Consider the following 24944-nt stretch of genomic DNA (forward strand, 5'->3'; position numbering starts at 1 on the left):
TCTTGCTCCACCTGAAATCCTTATATTCTAGGGTTTATCTCTGATAAGTGATACTTTTATCCGCGTAGTAATACATGTTTGCTATATTATAGTGTAATATCCAATTATAACGTAATATTTTGAAATTTAGGTTTATGGTGAGTGGTTGAGTGAATGAAGGACAATATGAATTAAAGAACTCAAATTGGAAGCTAAAGGAGAGAAGAAACCAGTGCGCTTTATAGTCCTATAGTGCGCTCCATAATCCATCTCGTGTGGCACACAAAAGTAGCCATTGCGGCCGCAAGTGGAGAACCCGATGCCTTCTATAGCCGACACTTGCAGTAACTAATTGCGAACCGCAATGTATAATGTGAAGTTACACTCAGGTCCACAAGACAATATGTCTGCTAAAGCTCAAAAGATCTAAAAGTTGGCATTTTGAAGATTCTGGAATCTAGTCAATGCAGCCGCAATGTTCTAAGTACGGACCGTAGGGGATAATTATGGATGCAACATCTTCACTACGGTCGTAATATCTTCTATGCATCTGTAATCCTTAACCTAGAAATGTTGCTAAAGAAATGAAGAAAGATGTGGAGCACAATCCATCTAGTGTGACCACAATCCAACGTAAAGGGCATTTTTGGAACAAGTTTCAAGGCGATATAAATAGTTTTTTCAGTAATCTTTTAGGTATTTTTCATTGTAGCAGCCATTGAGATTTGGAGATTTTATCCTTTTTAGCAAGTTTAAGCTACAATTTGGAGAAGATCACTTTAATTCTCTTTTATTTTTCATTTATTTGTGTTTTTCTTTTCTTAGTAATGAGTAACTAGACTTATAACTGGTTTGTATTTCAACCCACATGTGTGAAACATTATGGGTATTTACTATTAAGCTTGTTGAGAGTGGGTTATTTATTATTTAATTATTTTTATGCTTAAATTGTGAATTAATGGTTGCAAACATTGATTCATTCCCTTTTGATTCGATTCTTACTTGAGAAAGAGGAGTTGAGTTTGGGTAATTTGGTTGGAATTAGACTAATTGAGAGTTTATTTAAACCAAACTAAAGAGAGTAAACTAGAGATAGGGATTTCTTGACTTGGATACAACAATGCCTAAACTTAATGCAATTCTATCTACTAGAGAGAGCAATTTGCACTACTCCACTTGATAGTTGAAAAGCATCAAGTGTGTAAATTAGAGTGTGCATCGTAATACCTCATCCAATCCAGCTTAGTAGATCATATCCATCTAGTGAAACACCTATATAAAGAATCGTCACGATCCAAAATCTCACCAGAACCGTGATGACACCTAACATCGCTTGTTACACAAGCCAACAACGAATAAGCAGAAATAAACTTCAGTAAGAGTATGAAATAGTCTCAGCAGCAGAATAACATATATAACTGAAGTCAATAGCAACAATATAACTGAAAACCATCCCACGATCTGGTGTCGTTGAGTACTTGAGCTCTGCAAAACTTAAATATAGACTCGGAACCAATATATAGTATTGTCTGAAAGATAAAACAGTAATAGCATGAACTAAGAGAAAAGGGACTTCAAGGCCTGCTGACGGAACAACAGCTACCTCAAAATCTCCAACAGGTACCAATGCCACTTTCTAGCAATCTTCTTTCTCAGCAGCACCTGGAACTGCACATAAAGTGCAGAGTATAGTATTAGTGCAATCGACATCATGTACTCAACAAGTAACAAGCCTAAACTCGGGCTGTAAGTAGTGACGAGTTTGGCACTCTAATGCTCATTTTCAATAGCCAATGACGAGCGCAAAACACCACATAAAATTAAAGCTCGCTAGTCAAAGATAGTATAGTTTAATTATCGTCTCCACAGGGATTGGATTTGAATAATGTTCGAATAATCTCTAGATAATTACTATTCAGGAGGATTAACACTTTGATTTGAATAATTATAACTACAATTAACTACTTAAATTAAATCAATTATCAATTGATCACGAAAGACAAGAATTGAGCAACACAGAAAATCAGTGGAAGAAATAAAGGCAATTGACTAGATAGGTGCAAGATAATTTACTCGGGATCCAATTGTTAAATTAATTCAATTCTAAAATAGTGTTGATTCTCAGGAATTCACCAGATAATTAGATTACACTTGAATTTAAGGTTCCTCTTGCTATTAAACTTTAAATCCCAAAAATAATCATATTGAAGCACTATGAAAAACTGTTATGAATATGATGTTAATTTTAGTCTAAAAGGTAACTTCTCATGAATATTTTCCTATTTTTTAGTTTATTTAATAATTCAAAAGACTCTTTCGATTACCTAGATTACATAAAAATTTAAACTAGAGCATATGATGCAAAGAAATTTAATATCAAACTCCTCTTTCGATTAATCAAAATAATGAACAACTTCACAATATAGTTCAAAACTCCATCAATAACTTCAAGCAAATATCAAGAATCGAATCCCTAATTGAATAACCAATATACCATGTCTGTCAAAGCCCTAAGGGAAAACTGCTCCATAACAGTAAGAGAACTCATAATAGATAAATTTAAGTAAGAAAACATGAATCCAATCCAAACTCGGGTATTGAGTTGATGGAAGAATGATGAATTCTTGTTCCTTAGAGTTTTCAATGCTTTACAATCTTCCATAGGTCAAAAATCCTCTCAAAATTGTACTTTTGGTGTATTTATACCATGTAGAAGCAGGTCCGGACAAAACTATACTTTTCAAGCTGAAGTGAAAAAAATTCTTCAGTGGATTTGCATAGGTATGACGTGTCCTGCGACACACCATGCATCGCGTCCATTGTGGAAGTTTAGAGAGGTTACTTCTGTCAAAGATCTCCAAATACATTGTCGCACCGCGGCGCCCCATGCGGTGCTGTAGTGAAATTTTCTTAGACTGGGATTTTTTCTCACTTTTTGTTATCCAGACTTGGTCCTCGACCCCCTAACGTGATACTAGTTAATTCCTTAGGCTTTTACTCAGACTTCAAAGTTCCAAATTATTCAATTTAGCTCCAAAATATCTTGTTAACTCAGAATCATCTCCTACTAGGCATAAAATATGTAATAAGTGCAAATCATCATTATTTAAGCTCAATGGGTTCCTAGCCTACCATTAATACCCTAGACTTGAACCATTGCTTGTCCTCGAGCAATCAAACTACACTTCACATATAGGAAACTTTTTCATCAAACAACATTCGTAACTCATCATGCCAAGAATATTTCAAGCAGACTAAGCACCATACCACAACCAATCAGCCTTAAGACTCAACTAACAAGCACCACGTATTTTTGAAAACCTGCTCACTTACTCTAACATAGAGGCCAAAGACATTACCTTTTCTTCGCAAATCATGTGACCTCATACCAAAGATAGAGAGTAGTTCCACACACAACAAAATTCAAGAACAATTGGGAACTCAAGATAGAATGATTCACTCACTTTCAGAAATAAAATTCATGTGTCACAAAAGACGTACCATAGGCTTTCCCATAGTGTAATACTCTACTAATTTGAGCTCATTCAACCAAGGATAAAGTAGGACTTCATTTGGTTGTAATATAGATTGCATGACGGATATGATACAATTTGAATAATAGAGACTACATTTTCCTGAGCACTTTAATACATAATAATAACCCTTCAACCTCACACTTGTATTGAACCAAACCCCAACCTTCACAACATAAACACACTAAGCTCCCAATTTCTTTGAGCACAAAATAAGCAAGATTTACCACTATATTCCTCCACCAAGTGATAAATGATTGATTATAAATATTTAGGATCAATTTTTCTTTTCTCTATAAAGGCCCAAAAATAACTTATTTACGTATTATACCATATGAAAACATCATCTCTCTGATCTGAGGGGTAAACATACCCAAAAGCTATATATATATATATATATATATATATATATATATATATATATATATTGTGCAGGCTGATGAGGCTGCGATGAACATCTACTAATATACAAACTATACATGATTTGTCTACAAGCCTCTAGAGATAATCGAATTGTATCATGGTCGGGACAGGGCCTCGACCTACCCATCAAACCGGTATATATAAAATGGACTCCACAGTCTATACCTGGTAACTCCGGGGAAGTGGAGCTTACCAACCAAGCTGATGTTTGGCTCTGTTCTGGGAAGGTCTATCCAGATGTCTATCAGACCTGCAAGCATGAAATGCAGCGTCCCCAGCAAAGGGACATCAGTACAAAATAATGTACTGAGTATGTAAGGCAACAGAATAACTAAAAGCTGAAACTGAACTGATGATATAATAACTAAATGTAACTTGGAGTCAAAGATAATTTGAAAATATGCTTACCTGCTGATAATGAGTCAACTCTCTCCATATAGTATGTAAAATAGATGTCCGGCCTTATAAGGCTTGGTATGTGTAATAGCTCTGCCGTAGTAGGCTCGCTCATAGGCGCTTGGCCATACTAGGCTTTGTATCTCAGCCATTCTGGTCTCGCTCATAGGCGCTCGGCCACAGTAGGATCGGTATATAACTTACCATCTGATCAGAAGTTGCCCAATAGGGGTCTACCCATCGATTATAGCTCGATGGTGGTGAAAATACTGTAATTTTGTATATATATAGACTCTCTGCTCTCTTGGCTGAAAAAAGACAAAATTAAACTAAATATGAAGCCTCGATAAGGGAGAATAATGTAGCTTATGAGACTAGGATAATGTACATAAATTCAGGAATAAGAATTTCTCCTTATGCCTCGGTATCAAACACATGTAGTTATTAGATCATGCTAAAATAAAAAAAAAGCTTAGCCTTAACATACCTTAACTCCATTGAGTCCTTAATACCTCCAAGAAATTCTTCAAACAACTCAACTCAATCTACCACAGTATAAGGAGATTCAAAATCAGTGCTGAGTAAAGGCTAAGTCCGCAACTTAAACTAGTAGCTCGTTTACGTAAATTTGGGCAACATCTCCCCGGTAACAAGGCCCTCCTCCAATACCATATACCAACAATAACAAGAACACAACAATAACAATATGTATGTATCATGTTCAGACCTTATCTCCACCACAATATACCACAAAATAGCCCACACACCCCAATTAGTTCATACACAAACGGACGACCCTAGTAGTGTCAAACAACTCTGAAAATGTAGTGATGAACGACCACCCAATCACCCTAACATTACATGGTATTTTTCCCCACCCTTTCTCCTCCCAAACTCCATTAAAAAAAGTAGCAAAATAGACAACCCAACATCAATATGAAACCAACCCACAAAACAGCCCCACAAGTTCAGCAACTCAAAATTGATTTTTCAGTTTACTAAAACACGTTCCGACTTATCTTTTCTTTTTCAAATTGAGAAACACAACCAAAAATACATAATTAAGCCTCTTATCCTATAAACCAACCATGAATTCAACTTGAAAATAAGTTTACAACCAGCCAATGATGACGCAACAATAAACAACATACCATTCTTTTGAAACTCGCTAGGTCTAGTCTTTATGATCGAGTTACAACTTATACAAGCCTAGATAATGGAAGGAGACACATAAATTTACCTTGGACTGACTATAACCCACAAAATCTAGCCTTTCTTTATCCAAAATTAGTTCCCCAACGCAGCTACAAGAAGGAGAAAGAGAAACTAGCAAGTTATCCGGGCTTTTCGACACTAGAATCACATCGTAACACCCGAAATAACCTAGGGTTTGTGTGGGATTTTTGGGGAGGAGTTGCATGGGTTCAATATGGTTTTTTTGGTCTGAAAGATGGCTAAAATAAATGAGTTGATAATCCCTTAAAAGTCCCTTCTTGACCGACTTTGGAGCTTTTAATTAAGGCCTCTCCTTTTGACAAATAGGTGATGCACCTACCACGTACTTGTCACCTACCAATTTGTGCAGTCCCGCAAAAATGAGGATATCTCTCTACACCAATATTGTATCAATGAACGATTTAACCGTTTGAAAACTAGACTAGTAGATCTTTAATTTGGTAAGCAGATCATCCCGTAATTTCAAGTACATTGGGAGAAATGCTCAGCTATATGTGACCTAATTTTCAGCATATTTGTGAATGTAACTTGTGATGATCTTTGCTAACTTTTGTTCCACAACTTGCTTGACTTCAAAACATAACACACGATTATAATAATACTAAAATAACTCATAACATAACCTCCTTATCATTTTGAGCACCCTAGTCTCACCCCAAAATTACATATTATAACATTCCTTAACTTGTCGACTTTCGACGAAACCTATTTCCTTCAATTCATTCAGCTTCTAAGCCTTCCAACTCTCTTGGTACTTGCAGTTCATGATCTTAAATATTTATAACCTCCAAGTTAACATGACTAACTTACTTTATGTACTTTCAAAGATGATATTATTTCTGATGGGGTGTAACATCATTCTCCCTTTTGGAACATTCGTCCTCGAATGTTGACTGATGTGCTTATCAGTCTCATAACATATAGCTCTTATGAATACTTTGGTATTTTTCTTGACATCTAGGCAATTATTCTGTGAATAAATCCAAAGCCCAGACATTCCCCCCTTTAGGACTCTTTCTTGCACCACGACCTGTGGTCGAAATTCTTCCAATCTGATTACTGTTGCTACCTTCTGTCGTGCAGCCTGTACGACTCTATCCATGTATGTGTGCCTATGCGACTCTTCTATCCTTCTTCCTCCATATTTTAGCCAATATCGAGGCCTCATTTTGTTAACCTACATAGAACTATTACAATATATCCCTTTAAGCATCTATAGGTGTACTAGAGTCCTTCTTTGATATTTTGTCTAACTTATGACTATAGCTACATCTTGTTCCATAGCCTCGATTATCTATCCTTATGGCTTTACTACATCTAGGCAGGTTATATATACCATAACACTTCAATTTATTATTACCGAGGTTTGCTATCCAACTCTAGGTTACTCTCTCGCTGATTTTCCTATATGTATAAATCTAAGTTCTTTAATGTTTCCTCATTACTACTGTTCATCTTAAGAATGACAACCTAATTTCATCTCATACTTTGGAACTTTTATCCATCTATAGTTCATTCACCTTAATGTTGAACTATAATCTACCACTAATAACTTGAAATCTCTTACGTAACATATTGTCACTAGGGCTCATGTCTCATTGGGGAACATCTGAAGTGATTTGCTTGATCCAACCAGGGGCGATACTATACTTTAATAATCGTACTTCATAGCATCCCAATGTGGTTCATCCTATGGGTGGTATTCTAATCCCGTGCAATTCATGAAATCCTTTTTCTTTGAATCATTACTCAATCAAAGGCCTAAACATCATCCTCTTATCTATCACAATTACACCCTTATTCTACTACCATGGCAGCATTCCATCTCTTTTAAATTCTCCTAGTTTTAAACTCCTCCAAATTCATTCAAGTTATATAGAGCTTTCTATAACTTACGGGAACCATAAGCTCTCTTGTTTCGATGGGCTTAATCCTTAGGCCTTACCTATTCTCATCACCTTCTCACTTACATTTTCTTATCCTTACTCATTTCTATATAAAACCTTGTTGCTCTACCATACTTTAGCTTACGACCTACACATATTTATTTATACTACTCGCAACCTTTCTTTAACTTGCTAGCACCATAGATTTCCTTATGTTACTTATGGAACCTCAATTGAGACATCACATCATCTCTAACTTCTTTACTCTCTTAGCTAGACCTCTCGGTACCTGAAAACCATATGCTAGAATATATGCCACTGACGACACCACTATCATTTGTGGATACTGAATCACAGTGCTTCTACCCCTCCATCTAGAGTCTGGACTATTCACAACCTTCTGCACTTGAGTATCCCGTACCTTCTTCACCTTTACCTTACTTACCTTTAAATCTTGCATCATATTTTTGGTCTTTTTTAATAAACACCCTTCCACATAGGTGGAATTCACATCCACAACTTGAAGCTCTAGTATAAAACATGCACCTCTGGTGCATACACAATTGGGTGGGAGCTCCATACTGACTTCTTATGGGGTCGGTACTCTTCTAACTGGCTTTATTGTAGAGATGTTATAGAATATGACGGTTGTACTATATCTTTTGTACCTCTAATATTAAGAGTGATTATGCAATATTCTCAGTCATAATTTCTGTAATTATCTAGGTGTAATAATTAGACTCCTGATTCACTTAGCTGATATAGCTCTTTAGATTCTTCTTCTCTCTCAGCCTTTAAGTAGGCTTAAGCTATCTTTCGATCTGTAGCTCAGGGTATTAGTTATTACATTAGCCTTTCATGGACGCTATGGAACATTCATGATAACCTTCTAACAATTCAAGCTTTTGTCTGTAATGTTGACTTAATTCTTTCTTTTAATGTATACTGGAGTCCCCTATAGCTGTAGGAATGTCAATATATATATTTGCTGCATGGATAACAATCCAAATCTTAAGTTCCCTCATAACATAACTAACTCTGCATCATTGATTGAATAATTTCTTTCGTGCCTTCTCAATATTTTTAAAAAAGTAAGCAATTACCTTCCCTAGTCATTCTGCCACTTGTTGCATGAATACTTGGCTTACCCTAGTGCCCACATATGCTGGAATTTCGTGTAACTCATATGATCACGAATATTTCTTTTGATTTTACTTCCTGTTCATCGGTCACGATAGGTGCCACTTTCTTATGGAGTGCATACAATATTGTAGTGAGACTGTTGTTACAAGACCATTTCTTCTTCAGGTTACTATGCTTAGGTTGAAGCCTTCTTTCTTATTTCCTCAGCTAGTCTTTTATTGTAGTACTTAGGGAAGACTCTCTGACTCTTGTAAAGCTGTGAGCTTATCACATCATAAACCTGACGAAATTTTTTGATGCTCTTACTCACCTATAAATATCCTTAGTTACATACCTCTGTGCCCTTATTCTCGTAAGGTTACTTCTGAACTCAAATTTTTTTTGTCTCCCCTGTGACACTCTTTTATTTCCGTAAAACTTTTACGGAAACTATAACTACCTCAATCCTATCTGAATATTTCGCAAGGATTACAATGTCGTATCTGCAAAACTGAATTCCCTATGCTGGGGTTCACTAGGTTTATCTTGCATGATCTGCTGATTTATTTGTATCCTCTTGTCTAGCCATAACTACTCGTTGGTCCATTCTTATATGTATATTCCACATAATCTCTCTTGGGTTGTTTCCTTTGTCTTAACTTACCTCTCGCACTGGCTCCTTATGTATCAAGTGCCCATTCACACTTATTTATCAATAACATCCTGGGCGGGAACCATTACTGCCTCTCCTAGGTATCATGCTTGCATAGTGTTCTGGAGTCGTAGTATATATGTATGATCTGAATAAATTCAATCTCATTCCTTTCGCTTTTTTACTGCATTCTTCCTTTACTATTCCGTAGTTACCTGAACCACTTAACTCCGACTTAATACCATATCACCCCATCTCCCCCTTAGGGGAGTACTAACATTTAATGCTATGAAGATTCACCTACAAATATTTTACCTCTTCATCTTCGGCGTCTTTTCACATCTTCACTGACTCTTACTCGCCTTGCGGTAGCCCTTCTCTACCAGGGATAACTAATTTCTTACGCATAAGGGTGATACCTAGTGTAACTAGCACACTTAGTTCCTTAATTTTAACTATGTCACAGTGCTTTAGGAAAACGCCTTCGTGAATGAACTTTAAAGGTTACTCTTCTGTTGTCTATCCTATTTTTGCCGGAATACATCCTCTGAAATTCTCATGATGTAGACTATTATCGAATCCTTCGTGTCACGCCCCAAAATATGAGGAGCGCGACCGGCGCTCAACCGAATAAACCCGACTGAGCAAGCCTGATAGGTTTCATTCTACCCAAACAACTTCATGATTAAATAGGATATGGACTCATTTAATCAGATTTAGTAAGTATTTCATTAACAACTTCCATTAGCAACTTAAATCATAATTATCAAAATATTACAAGTTTCATAAATCCTTGCCAAACATCAATATTTCTATTTAAATTACAACACCGGACACTACCCACAACCTGTCTACGGAGCCTCTAAATACAACTGAAGAATAATACGGAAATGCCGGCAACAAGGCTCCAGCTGTACCTTACACAAATACCAAAATAAGACTCTGGGAAGAAAAGCGGCATGAGCCATGCAGGGCCCCAAGAGGAAAGGGGCTCACCAATACAGCTGACGAAAAGTGGAGGAGGTGCTACTGCCGGTGGACTGGAGTACCTGCTATGGATCCACCTACAATCATAACACGAATGTAGCGCCCCCGACAAAAGAGACGTCATCACATTTGAATTGTACTGGTATGTATGAACAAACTTGCCCTAAGTAAACTCAAACCATACACAAGTAACAAGTAGTAATGGAACCAACAATCAAATACACATGAAAGAAAACCATCAAGCCAAACAAGTTACAATCTCTCCATTTCCCCTTCAACATTTTCACATCAATGATTTCACAACTTTCTCATATTTTCATTTCAATAGTGATTTCGATCACTTTTCCACCCTTATTACCTCGGCCACCCTTATTACCTCGGCCACCCTTATCACCACAACCCACACCTTATTACTTTGTGTTGCGGCGCACAACCCGATCCCACCGAACAATCACAATTCACAAACAACACAACAACAACAACAACAACAACAATTCACAAAGAACAACAACAACAATTCTCAAAAAATTTCTATAGCCATCAATACTATTTCCATCATATTCAACAATTCATATGCATTTTATGTCACCGCGATAATTGCCAATACAAGCCATATATGTTCTTACCATAGCTGTTCCAATTGCATCATTTACGATTTCCTTCCATCATTTGTTTCTCAACTCTTACCACATAACACATTCACAATCACACATTTGGTTTATTGCCAATTACGTACACCATTATATCGGGAGACTTAACCACGAACAATCAAATCATACCAATCACAAGAATTCCACAAATAATCCACGTAGATATCACATACCAAATATTCATACACCAAACAAATGACTTTACAAAGGTCAAAGTTAGCCATACATACCTCGTTTGAGCTTTCCTTAAGTTACTACGACGTTTCGAAAATTCTAGCAATCCCAATCTACTTGAGACATAACAAAATTAACACAAATTAGGAAGGTATTCATGGTTTCAGCTCATTTGAGCATTTTATCAAACACTAGTTGAGCATCTTGATTTTAAATTCCTTTTACAAGATTTTCTTCTTTCCCCAACCCAATCTTTACTTATTTATATTCATCAACCTTCCCACAAACCTAATTTGTACATGCATGTATACATAATACTATTACCCCAAGAATCATACCCCAATAACCCACCTCACAATCTCTACAATACCAACACAACCTAGGTTAGGCACCTATGACTTCCAATCCCCATCCCATGAGTTACAATACTTAATCCATACTCATATTTCCATAATAACTCCATATATGTAAGTCTAAGGTGTAGGATTACCTCTTGTAGACCAAATCTTGAAAGACAAATTTGGGGTGTTCTTGAGATTTTGAAGAAACCCTATGAAACCCAATCAAAATCATGTTGTAACTAGTGATTGAGAAGTGAAATCACCATGAAAACACACTTAAAAACTCACCTTAGGTGTGCAATTGGATGCCTTGGTCGAGTTTGGGGTGTAGAGGAAGCCCTAAGCTTGAGAAATGACTCAAATTCTCTTATTTCCGGTCTTTAGGATATTTAAAACCTTCCAGGCACGCGAGCTCGCGCTATGTTCGCGCACGGGAGGCAGAATACTCAGCATAATGCGCGACTTCGCGCTAATGTTCGCGCTAGAGACACCTGCCCAGTAAAATGGTCATAACATTCCGTATATACCTCCAAATGACGAACGGTTTATTGCGTTGCAAACTAGACTCAAAGGGCTTTAATTTAATAGGTTATTCATCACACAACCCCTTATAGAAATGGAGATATGATCGTTCAAAGTGAGGTCTTGTGCGCACTCATTTAGAGATTTCGTCTAATATGAAACTTTTCTAACTTGGCTTAGATTTAGGCATCTCCTTAGACCCCAATTCACCTCTAATATGAATTATATGCTTATTAACATATCCAATTAATACCCATTATATCATGAATCCTCATTTGCACACAAAATGAAATAATTAGCCTACCTTGGCACGACGAAATCTCAAATTACTTGGAAAAATTTTCCGGGGCCTTACATTCTCCCCCCTTAGGATCATTCGTCCTCGAATGAGGATCAATGTTCACTCATTAGTCATCCTTATGTAACTTCTGCTTTTTCACATTATGAAATATATCAACAGCCCCGAATTTGGCTAACTCCTTAAATTTTCGAAAATTTCGGTTGAGTTCCCTTTGTAACTAGGCCTATCCACCTGTCAGAGAATCACCCAAAACCATCCTAAAAACTCATCCATAGCTCTACAAAGCACCATAATGTATATATCAATGACAAGAACCTCATCATTACAAACACTACTTTATCACGATGATACCTGGGCATGGACTGCACATTTTTAAATCATATCACCTAGAAGGTACCTTTCAAATCAAAACCAACTGCTATGCAATCAAGAGAAAATATTTTATTCCCACAACACTCTCGGCCCTCAATGGCCTCTCATATCTACAGACTTCGCCAGAACACATTCACGGGAGTAATTTCGACCCCTAAACTTACTTAACAAGGATAACAAGTAGATATTTCGTATAAGCTAACCATCCACTAACTTCACCTTCAATAATTTCCACCGGAATGATACACAATGATCTCCACCTACCTTCTTAGACATAGACATATGAATCCACAAGATATATGGCGGACAACTATGGGAACACTTCATACTCCTAGTGCGGCCTAATGTGGAATACACTTATGCAATCTTTATTATCAACTCACATAACATCTTCAGGGGAAAATATTGAGAATAGCCTGCTCACCCTCCAAATTCTAAATCTCTAGGCGAACACTCACACTAAACCCATGATGACCTTCAACAATTACTCTAAGATGTGCTATTATAACTGACCATAGAAATACCTATCAAATATATATGTGATCACACTGCGAAGCTTCCTATTTGACTTGTCTGATCTTACAATACCCAATGGACCTAATACAATGAGGAACAATAGAGTTCAAGATTAGGCTGGAGCTATTCAGGAATCCATTAATGCGTTGAGTAGAGTTTTTTTTTGAGGTTATATGCTAAGGGACACGAAAGTTACGACTAATAATGCTGACATGGTTAATTACTATGACGACGTCAATTATTACACAAATGTGGCATAGAGGTAAGTAATACATTGGCAATAGGAATCATTAAGGAGGAATATTCAAGTACATGACCCAGTCGTTTCCTAGGGTGAAGGGAAAATCAATTCATGCTCTGGTACCTTGAATGCGATATGGGATTCAAAATACATGAAGTGTAATTACACTCCTGACGTTAGCTGACACAAGGAATCTATGCCGTAAGCCCATGAGGATGAAAATGAAGTGGAACACTTATGAGATTATCATATTTCAAACAGCTTAACCCATCCTGATAGTTGATCCTATATGATAGAACTAAAGATACGGCAACTTGTCTTCCAAATCAACATGCTCATGATATGTGCAAAAATCTGAGGGCATCTAATCTCACCCCCCTTTCACGAGTAAAACCACATAGCTCGGACATCTAAATGTTGGGATGAAATCATGTACTGGTTAGAGGCATTCTAATGGTAAACATGATGCCCCGGGGAGAAAGACAAATGACACTCTTATTCACCCAAGGAGGTGTAATACCAAGGGTAGAAAAACTCCCCTCTCATGACAATGATATAGTCAATTATTCTAGAGGCCGTGTGAGAAGAAAGCCACGTAACCCATCCAATTCGACCCATTTAAAATTTTGGAAAAAGGTATACATTTTGGTTTGAAATTATGGCAATTAAATCTCGAACTTTAAGGAAAATCATTGCTTACTTTTTTTTTTGAAATCCAAGAGACAAGCCCTCGTAATCCTAGAAAATCGTCAACAATGGCAATAAAGTACTTAAAACCATTACGAGTTGGTATGAAACAAGGCCTCAAAGTGCACACATGGATAAGTTTGGATGAATGGGACGTCTTCATGCATTTATCGAGGAGCAGTAACTTGGGTTATCTAGTCACATGGATAAGCAGAGCAGGTAAATGGTTGTTAGAAGAACACCTACAAAGAATACCAACAATAATTACTTATTCCAACTAAAGGAATATGTCCCCTTCCTTAATGCTACCAGACTTCCTCTTTGATGCCATGAAACATAAATGAATTTTACAATGAGAGTTAACAAATGAAATAGATATTAGTGTAGCAAATGTATAGCTCTGGAATTCTAAAATCCAATTATGTTTAGCAAATCTACTTCATAATGAAGCACTACAACACACTTCCATACAACCAACTATTGCAAACCACTTTGGGAGATGCTATAAGACTTAACGGAGAGAAAGGCTTTGACATATGAATGTGTTACTAGGTGTATTTCTCCTTTGTCAACCCAAAACCTAAAGGCGGGAGTTAGACTGATAAGCAGATCGTTGGACTAGCACAAGTGTAGATAATCCATTATCGAAAAGAGATCATTCAATTTCAGTAATTGCGGCATGCTATCAACCCTTAATGAACTTGAAGTGATATGAGATCCCAATGAGATAGTATAGAATAATCATGGAGGGTTTGCATATGTTCATAATGAGTTCTTCATGATTTTAACTTGAGAACTACCCAGATGCTAATGAAATACAGAAGAATATGAGAAATAGGCGTTGTGCTATAATAACCCCCAAAGGTGTACTTGGTCTTGACGGAGAGCCTAGTAAGGGTCCTTACGAGACAAAAAGTGTTACAATGACTCATAGAAGGATATGTTCTCTCATGGTTATCGAACAAGTGTGGGGAAACTGGCACAATGAATTCACTAACTAAAGAACACAATGAACACATGTTATGGAGGTGTAAGGAGAAGGTAAACATTTGTTATGAGATGGACATGCTTCTGCTATATTAATTCCCAACTGCAATATACGACCATGCCATGAGCAACCACAATACTAGGACAAATTGAGCTACTTACTGCGGCACGTCCCAAGTGGACACGAAAGTTATGGCGACACATGATCTTCCTATGACGTGGATATGAGGATCTCAAATTTCAGAGAGATTTATGCACACGGTGACCATTTCGATTGACATGCACTAACCTGAGGTGTTTAAGGTATGCTCTTATGTTACTAGGCAGTGAGAAGCTTTCATGATGATATTCGCAAGAGAGTAGATTGACTGTTCAAACCATATAAGCCATATAAACAACTGAGGAAAGGAGTGACTCGAGCAGGATCGCAATGCTGGGACGCTTTGCATGGAACTTGACACCACATAGGTAAACTTTACGACGGTGCAAGTATAGGCACAAACGAGTAGATTTTGTCCATTTAAATAAAAGATTCTGCAAGAAATTCATCGGATATAGTCCCTTGGTGAGAATTTAGGAAAATCAAGTGGGAAGTATCAATCTTAGAGTTATAACTCAATTCAAGGGCATAATTATAGAACTTAATTCCACAAGAATGTAAATAAGAGAATTCATAATAGAGTGGATTCACGAATAGTGCGTCTCGTTCAAAGAGTCGATACACGCTATGTTTTGTTATTCAACACCTTGTTAAGACCATGTTGATGAGAACTTTTCAATATGGATGTACATATACAATGAGTAGAAATTTTCATTTGACTCCCTTAATGACGTTAGGTTGATAGGGCAATAGCTTAATCGATACCCATCGACTCCACATCCCTAACGTACGTAGGTAACATACTGATATACTATATGATCTGATGGTGAAGAGACATCAATAGGGACAAGGACACTCCCCTCTTAGCGATATGTTTTACCAATCCATCCACAACTCAATACATTCACCTACAAGTCCTTGGGCAATCCACTCGGACTCAATGGTGGGATCAATCCCTCCTTTCATGCTTCTAATTCGTGGATTATGGTATCAAGGTTACCAATCTTGAGAATAAGACTTAGAGAGGAATTCATCTCCCTAACTTGAGCTCTATCGCACGATTGAAGTATCAAAGAAGGGTGAAATTCCTAAATGTCCGAATAGCCTCCAACTTATAGATGTGGTCGACAACCCACCGATAAGAAGGACTCTACTAGACACGGCTCCGAGACATCCTAGGACACTTTAAAACCTTAGGCTCTGATACCAAGTTTGTCATGCCCTAAAATCCGAGGAGCGCGACCGACGCTCAACCGAGTAAACCCGACTGAGCAAGCCTGATAGGTTTCATTCTACCCAAACAACTTCATGATTAAATAGGAGATGGACTCCTTTAATCAGATTTAGTAAGTATTTCATTAACAACTTTCATTAGCAACTTAAATCATAATTATCAAAATATTACAAGTTTCATAAGTCCTTGCCAAACATCAATATTTCTATTTAAATTCCAACACCCGACACTACCCACAACCTGTCTACGGAGCCTCTAAATACAACTGAAGAATAATACGAAAATGCCGGCAATAAGGCTCCGACTGTACCTTACACAAATACCAAAATAAGACTCCGGGAAGAAAAGTGGCATGAGCCACGTAGGGCCTTGAGAGGAAAGGGGCTCACCAATACAGCTGACGAAAAGTGGAGGGGGAGCTACGGTCGGTGGACTGGAGTACCTGCTATGGATCCACCTACAATCATAACATGAATGTAGCGCCCCCGGCAAAAGGGACGTCAACACATTTGAATTGTACTGGTATGTATGAACAAACTTGCCCTAAGTAAACTCAAACCATACACAAGTAACAAGTAGTAATGGAACCAACAATCAAATACACATGAAAGAAAACCATCAAGCCAAACAAGTTACAATCTCTCCATTTCCCCTTCAACATTTTCACATCAATGATTTCACAACTTTCTCATATTTTCATTTCAATAGTGATTTCGATCACTTTTCCACCCTTATTACCTCGGCCACCCTTATTACCTCGGCCACCCTTATCACCACAACCCACACCTTATTACTTCGTGTTGCGGCGCGCAACCCGATCCCACCGAACAATCACAATTCACAAACAACACAACAGCAACAATAACAATAATTCACAAAGAACAACAACAACAATTCTTAAAGAATTACTATAGCCATCAATACTATTTCCATCATATTCAACAACTCATATGCATTTTATGTCACCGCGATAATTGCTAATACAAGCCATATATGTTATTACCAGAGTTGTTCCAACTGCATCATTTACGATTTACTTCCATCATTTGTTTCTCAACTCTTACCACATAACACATTCACAATCACACATTTGGTTTATTGCCAATTACGTACACCATTATATCGGGAGACTTAACCACGAACAATCAAATCATACCAATCACAAGAATTCCACAAATAATCCACGTAGATATCACATAGCAAATATTCGTACACCAAACAAAATGACTTTACAAAGGTCAAAGTTAGCCATACATACCTCGTTTGAGCTTTCCTTAAGTTACTACGACGTTTCGAAAATTCTAGCAATCCCAATCTACTTGAGACATAACAAAATTAACACAAATTAGGAAGGTATTCATGGTTTCAGCTTATTTGAGCATTTTATCAAACACTAGTTGAGCATCTTGATTTTAAATTCCTTTTACAAGATTTTCTTCTTTTCTCAACCCAATCTTTACTTATTTATATTCATCAACCTTCCCACAAACCTAATTTGTACATGCATGTATACATAATACTATTACCCCAAGAATCATACCCCAATAACCCACCTCACAATCTCTACAATACCAACACAACCTAGGTTAGGCACCTATGACTTCCAATCCCCATCCCATGAGTTACAATACTTAATCCATACTCATATTTCCATAATAACTCCATATATGTAAGTCTAAGGTGTAGGATTACCTCTTGTAGACCAAATTTTGAAAGACAAATTTGGGGTGTTCTTGAGATTTTGAAGAAACCCTATGAAACCCAATCAAAATCATGTTGTAACTAGTGATTGAGAAGTGAAATCACCATGAAAACACACTTAAAAACTCACCTTAGGTGTGCAATTGGATGCCTTGGTCGAGTTGGGGGTGTAGAGGAAGCCCTAAGCTTGAGAAATGACTCAAATTCTCTTATTTCCGGTCTTTAGGATATTTAAAACCTTCCAGGCGTGCGTGCTTGCGCTATGTTTGCGCGCAGGAGGCAGAATACTCAGCATAATGCGCGACTTCGCGCTAATGTTCGCGCTAGAGACACCTGCTGAGTAAAATGTCTTAACTTTCCGTATACACCTCCAAATGACAAACGGTGTATTGCGTTGGAAACTAGACTCAAAGGGATTTAATTTGATAGGTTATTCATCACACAACTCCTTATATAACTGGAGATATGATCATTCAAAGTGAGGTCTTGTGCGCACTCATTTAGAAATTTCGTCTAATATGAAACTTTTCTAACTTGGCTTAGACTTAGGCCTCTCCTTAGACCCCAATTCACCTCTAATATGAATTATATGCTTATTAACATATACAATTGATACGCATTATATCATGAATCCTCATTTGCACACAAAATGAAATAATTAGCCTACCTTGGCACGACGAAATCTCAAATTACTTGGAAACAATTTCCGGGGCCTTACACTTCGGTCCCTAAATCATGTTCGATTTATCTTGTTTACTAGCCTATGCTGATTTTTATCACTCCGGGGGGTCTAACTTAGCTTTCTAGTAATCATGTTGGACTCACCAACTCATTTCTCGAAATAAGAATATGACTTTATGGCATATACTCTTTTATTGTCTCAAGACCTATCACCTCTTGTATTTTCCTTCACTTGACCATAGACTCTGTCATCCTACCATATTTTGATTTACCGTTATCACTCATTTATCATACCTTACTCATAATACTTCATTTAATCTCTTCTTATTCTCCTGCTAATATTTTTGTCTACCACATTATTCTAAAAATCACAGCAAAACATTGTTTCACTTTTAACTCCCCTAGCTCAATCCACCATTTTAGGTTACTTTAACCCAAGTTGGATCTTGATATTCCATCTTCTCTTAAAATGTATATGTTAGCTCCCATAGAGCATAACTGAGATGGGTGTGGCCAATTGTACATACCTCTATTACTGTTAAAGGTAACTCAAAATGCTTATATTTTTCTGTCTGAATTGTAAATACTAATAATCTTCACTAATTGGGTACCTCGTACCCTCCTTCACATTGCTTCTATTATCTGTTGAAACTTATACTTTTACCTTCTGATACTCCCATGGCCTGCTATTCACGAGGTGTGTTTGATATTCACATCTTAGGGCTTTAAGCTTGAAATTTGCACATCTGGTATGCATGATCTGATAGGGCCTCAATCTGGGCCATGTTGTCAAGAATTCTCTCTCTACTAGTGCCCTTCCCTGCTGCTCTTTTAGCCCTCTAGATAATTGTAATTTTTCTAATTGCAAGCATCTCTATATCATTAGAAAACATAAGTCATGGCTTGAACTCATATGGCTGAGCTTTATAACACAATTTGGATTTGAAAGAAGGGTAACAGACTCCTAAATGTCTTGTAGCTTCTTGTTTATATAATGTGGTGCACAACACATCTATAAACAAGGCTTTACTAGACGCGGCTTGTAGACTCCCTAGGATAAAACTGCTTTGATACCAAGTTTGTCATGCCCCAAACCTGACGAGGCATGGCCGACACCTGATGCCACACTTGGCTCGACTTACCATTTTGTAATTGTAAACTCTAGAGGGGTAACCCTCAACTTAAACCGATGAGGCCATATTCTGAATGATATCTTGCTATCATCTCTCTAATATGAGGGGTAAACATACCTAAAAACTTATATATATATATATATATATATATATAACTGTGCAGGCTGATGAGGCCGCCATGAACATCTACTGATATACAAACTATACAGGACTTATCTACAAGCCTCTAGAGATAGCTGAACTGTATCATGGTCGGGACAGGGCCTCGACCTACCCATAAAACCAATATATATACTCCAAGGTCTATACTTGGTAACTCCGGGGAAGTGGAGCTTACCAACTAAGCTAATGTTTGACTCTGTCTACTGGGAACGTCTATCCAGCTGTCTATCAAACCTGCATGCATGAAATGCAGCACCCCAACAAAGGAACGTCAGTAAAAAATAATATACTGAGTATGTAAGGCAACAAAATAACTAAAAGTTGAAACTAAACTGATGATATAATAACTGAATATAACTGGGAATCAAAAATAATATGAAGATATGCTTACCTACTAATACTGACTCAACTCTCTCCATATAGTATGTAAAATAACATTCCAACCCTATAAGGCTCGGTATGTGTAACTGTTCTGTCGTAGTAGGCTCGCTCATAGGTGCTCGCCCATACTAGGCTCTATATCTCGGCCATTTTGGGTTTGCTCATAGGATCTCGGCCACAATAGTCTTGGTATATAACTTACCATCTGACCAGAGGTATTCCAATAGGGGCCTGCCCATCGATTATAGCTCGATGGTAGTGAAAATATTGTAATACTCTGTATATATATACTCTCTACTCTCTTGGCTGTAAGAAGATAAAACTAAACTATATGTGAAGTCCCGATAAGGGAGAATACTGTATCTTATGAGACTAGGATAATGTACATAAATTCAGGAATAAGAACTTCTCCTTATGCCTCATTATAAAATGCATGTAGTTACTGGATCATGCCAAAATGAAAGAAAGGTTTAGCCTTAATATACCTTAACTCCATTGAGTCCTTAATACCTTCCAAGAAATGTTTCAAATAACTCAACTCAATCTACCACAACATAAGGAGATTCAAAATCAGTGTTGAATAAAGGCTAAGTCCGCAACTTAAACTAGTAGCTCGTTTACGTAAATTTGTGCAACATCTTCCCTATAACAAGGTCCACCTCCAATACCATATACCAAAAATAACAAGAACACAATAATAACAACATGTCTGCATCATGTTCCAATCTTATCTCCATCACAATATGCCACAAAATAGCCCACACACTCCAATTAGTTCATACACAAACTGACAACCCTAGTAATGTCAAACAACCGATGCAATGATGAACGACCATCCAACTACCCTAACATTACGTGGTGTTTCTACACACCCTTTCTCCTCCCATACTCCATAAAAATAGTAGCAAAAGAGACAACCCAACAACAACATAAAACTAGCCCACAAAATAGTCCCACAAGTTCAGCAACTCAGAATTAATTTTTCAGTTTACTAAATTACGTTTCGACTTGTCTATTCTTTCAAATTGAGAAACACAACCAACAATACATAATTAAGCCTCTTATCCTATAAACCATATATGAATTCAACTTGAAAATAAGTTTACAACCAGCCAACAGTGACGCAACAACAAACAGCATACCATTCTTTCAAAACTCGTTAGGTCTAGTCTTTATGATCGAGTTACAACTCGTATAAGCCTAGATAATGGAAGGAGAAGCATAAATTTAGCTTGGACTGAGTAGAAACCATGAAATCTAGACTTTCTTCATCCAAAATTATTCCCCCAACACAGCTATAAGAAGAAAAAAGAGAAACTAGCTGTCCGGGCTTTTCGGCACTAGAATCACATCGTAACACCCGAAATAGCCTAGGGTATGTGTGGGATTGTTGGGGAGGAGTTACAGGGGTTCAATATGGTTTTATTGGTCTGAAAGATGGCTGAAATAAATGAGTTTATAAGCCATTAAAAGTCCTCTCTTAGCCTATTTTGGAGCTTTTGATTGAGGCCTCTCTTTTTGGCAAGTAAGTGATGCACCTACTTGTCACCTACCAATCTGCGCAATCTCACGAAAATGTGAATATTTCTCTACTCCAATATTGTATCAATGAATAATTTAATCCATTGGAAACTAGACTCGTAGATTTTTAATTTTGTAGGTAGATCATCCCATAATTCCAAGTACATTTGGGAGTACTCAGCTACATTTGACCTAATTTTCATCATATTTGTGAATGTAACTTGTGATGATCTTTGCTAACTTTTGTTCCATAACTCGATTGACTTCAAAACATAATACACAACTATCATAGGACTACAACAACTCATAACATAACCTCCTTATCATTTTGAGCACACTAGTCTCACCCCAAAATTACATATTATAACATTCTCAACTTGTCGACTTTCGATGAACCTATTTTCTTCAATTAGTTCAGCTTCTAATACTTACAACCCTCTTAGTACTTGTAGTTCATGATCTTAAATATCTGTAACCTCCAGGTTAACATGATTAACTTACTTTATGTACTTTCAAAAATGATCTCATTTATAATCTTACATTAATTAACTTACAATGTACTTTAACGCACGAAAATATGGGGTACAACAAAATACCTATTGTACAAATTAATTAATTACTAATTTTGAAATTAATCACCTAGTATTAGTATTATGTAATTACGAATGTACTTATTATTTTAATATTATTAAAATAATCTTTTATGCACACCATATAGGCTTTATAATTAATTTAACAAATTAATTTTTAATTTTAGTTAAATAGGCTGCTATGTTAATAATTTGAAATTGGTGTCATAATTTCGAAAACAAAGTATTTCATAAATAATTAATTATAATAATTGGTAGTACATTTGATATTTATGATTTTATTATATTTTATTGGAAATTATTTAATCTTAATTAAATTAATTTTAAAAAGGTTAAAAACTAAAAGGCTACAATTGCAATTCCAGAATTATTACACAATGGCTATCTTTAAAATATTTCCACCCCAAATACGAGGCCCAAATCCGGATATGGCCCAGTCCAAACAACCCCCTCTCTCCAAGTTCGCAATCCGCCCCAACCCGTTTGAACTAATCAAAACATGCCACGTCACCCATCTCTATTACTCACAAAAGAAGTACAATAGATCCCAACCGTCCATCCTACAGATCGAAGACCCTCATTTATCTTCGCTTTTATTTTAATTTTAATACCCTATTTGATTTAATCTCAATTGTTAAAAGCAGAAGATCCAACGGCCTCCATAATTCTTCAGTTTTACTATTTAATCCCTGAATTATCAGGGCCATTGATCTAAATAATCAACGACACAAATTCCATCTCCAAACTTTAACCCTTAGATGCCTTTCCTAATCATCTAACTCTAGTTCATTTGCAAACTCCTTCCGCTGCCTCCCTTTCCTCTTTCCCTCTCATTTCTCTCAATCTCTCATGAATGTCAATCAACAGACCTTGCACAAATTCGTGCAAAGTCATGAAACCTCTCACCAACTCGTCCTTTCCTGCTTCCATGTCAAAGAATCCCGCCGGCCTTTCCCTTTTTGTTCTTCAAATCTGAAGTACCAAACTTTGACCTTAGCATTGAGACACCGTTTCATCTTCATTCTCTCAAGTCCAAACTCAATGAATCATTCGCTTCATCCTTAGGCTATTGAGACCTGTGATTCACTTTCCATTTCATTGATTGGATTCAATGGTCAACAACTCTTCTTTTAGGTAAAAAAACTCTCACTGATTTCCTTCTGTCTCTCTAATTTTTACTCTCCTATTCTTGCATCATCTGGTAGTCGTCACTCTCCACTACCTATGTTTGAATCTTGCTGAAATCCTAAGACATTAATGGCACTATAAATAGAGCCTTGATTGCTCTCAGCTAACAATTACCAACCAGACCTACTGGACTTAACACTAGCCTAAAATCTCATACAAACTAAGAATCTAGGTATCTTTTCTGATTGATCTCTATTTTCCTTTGTTTCCGAGTTCATGCACTGCAAAAAGAGTGAAGCTTTGGTTTTCATATGGCTAAGTAAAAATCCTATTTGGTTTTCTGCCCTAGAAAAGGTCAGTGTGCCTCCACCTTCCCTCTTTGATTGTTTTATTCAAAGACCATGAACATACTACTGTCTTCTAGTTAATTGTTTTATTTATAGTGTTTGTTACTAGTCTATAATTGTTTATTTTGGTTCACCATGACCTGTTACTGATATGTGATTAGCTATCATGCTTTCATCAGTATTGGATCGAGTTGCAATGTGATCTTAATATTTTCTATTCTGTATCAAACAACCTATGTGATTAAGCTACTTAATATGCCTTAATAACTTTTCATGTATGTATAGGCTTTATGTTTTCTTTTAATGATTCTGCTATGATCTTTATCCATGTCATACTGTTTCTACATTTTTTGTTAAGGTTGTTGTTTGATAATCCTAACTAGAACAAGCATGAAAGCTCGCAGTTTAATTTTTCATCACTTAATTGAAGGATGTGAAGTTTAAGTGCTTAAATGCTCTCCTTCTTTGTATAAGTGTTTGTTAACCTGTAAGCATTCTTTGAGTCATCACTATGAAAGTCTTATGCCCATGCCTAATTGTTATTTACATCTCTGAGTCTCTTTGCATGAAACAGTCTCATTAAGGAAAACCTTTGTGAACATCAACAACCATCTTGCATGTGTTCTATTGTGATTAAGTTATCTCTCATAAAATTGGTTATAATCATGTCTACTGTAGTTGAATGTTAACCGTTTTACAAGCTGAATATAACTAAATCATGCTTAGATGTTATGCTTCTGTGCACTATCTTGAAACTACATACAATCTTCTCTTTCCTCTTTAATCTGAATTGAACCCAGTCTATGAAGTTTAAGAGAAGCTCCTTGTTGCTACTGTTTGGACATAATAGTTAACTTATTTCATAACAAGATTAATACTCTTATAAAGGGTTGGTTCTGTCAGCAATTTCAAGGTTAAGTAAGACTGATAGTATGTGATCTTGTTAAGCATACTTAGATGT

The sequence above is a fragment of the Nicotiana tabacum genome, chromosome 20 (assembly GCF_000715075.1).
Source record: "Nicotiana tabacum cultivar K326 chromosome 20, ASM71507v2, whole genome shotgun sequence".
Taxonomy (NCBI): Eukaryota; Viridiplantae; Streptophyta; class Magnoliopsida; order Solanales; family Solanaceae; genus Nicotiana; species Nicotiana tabacum.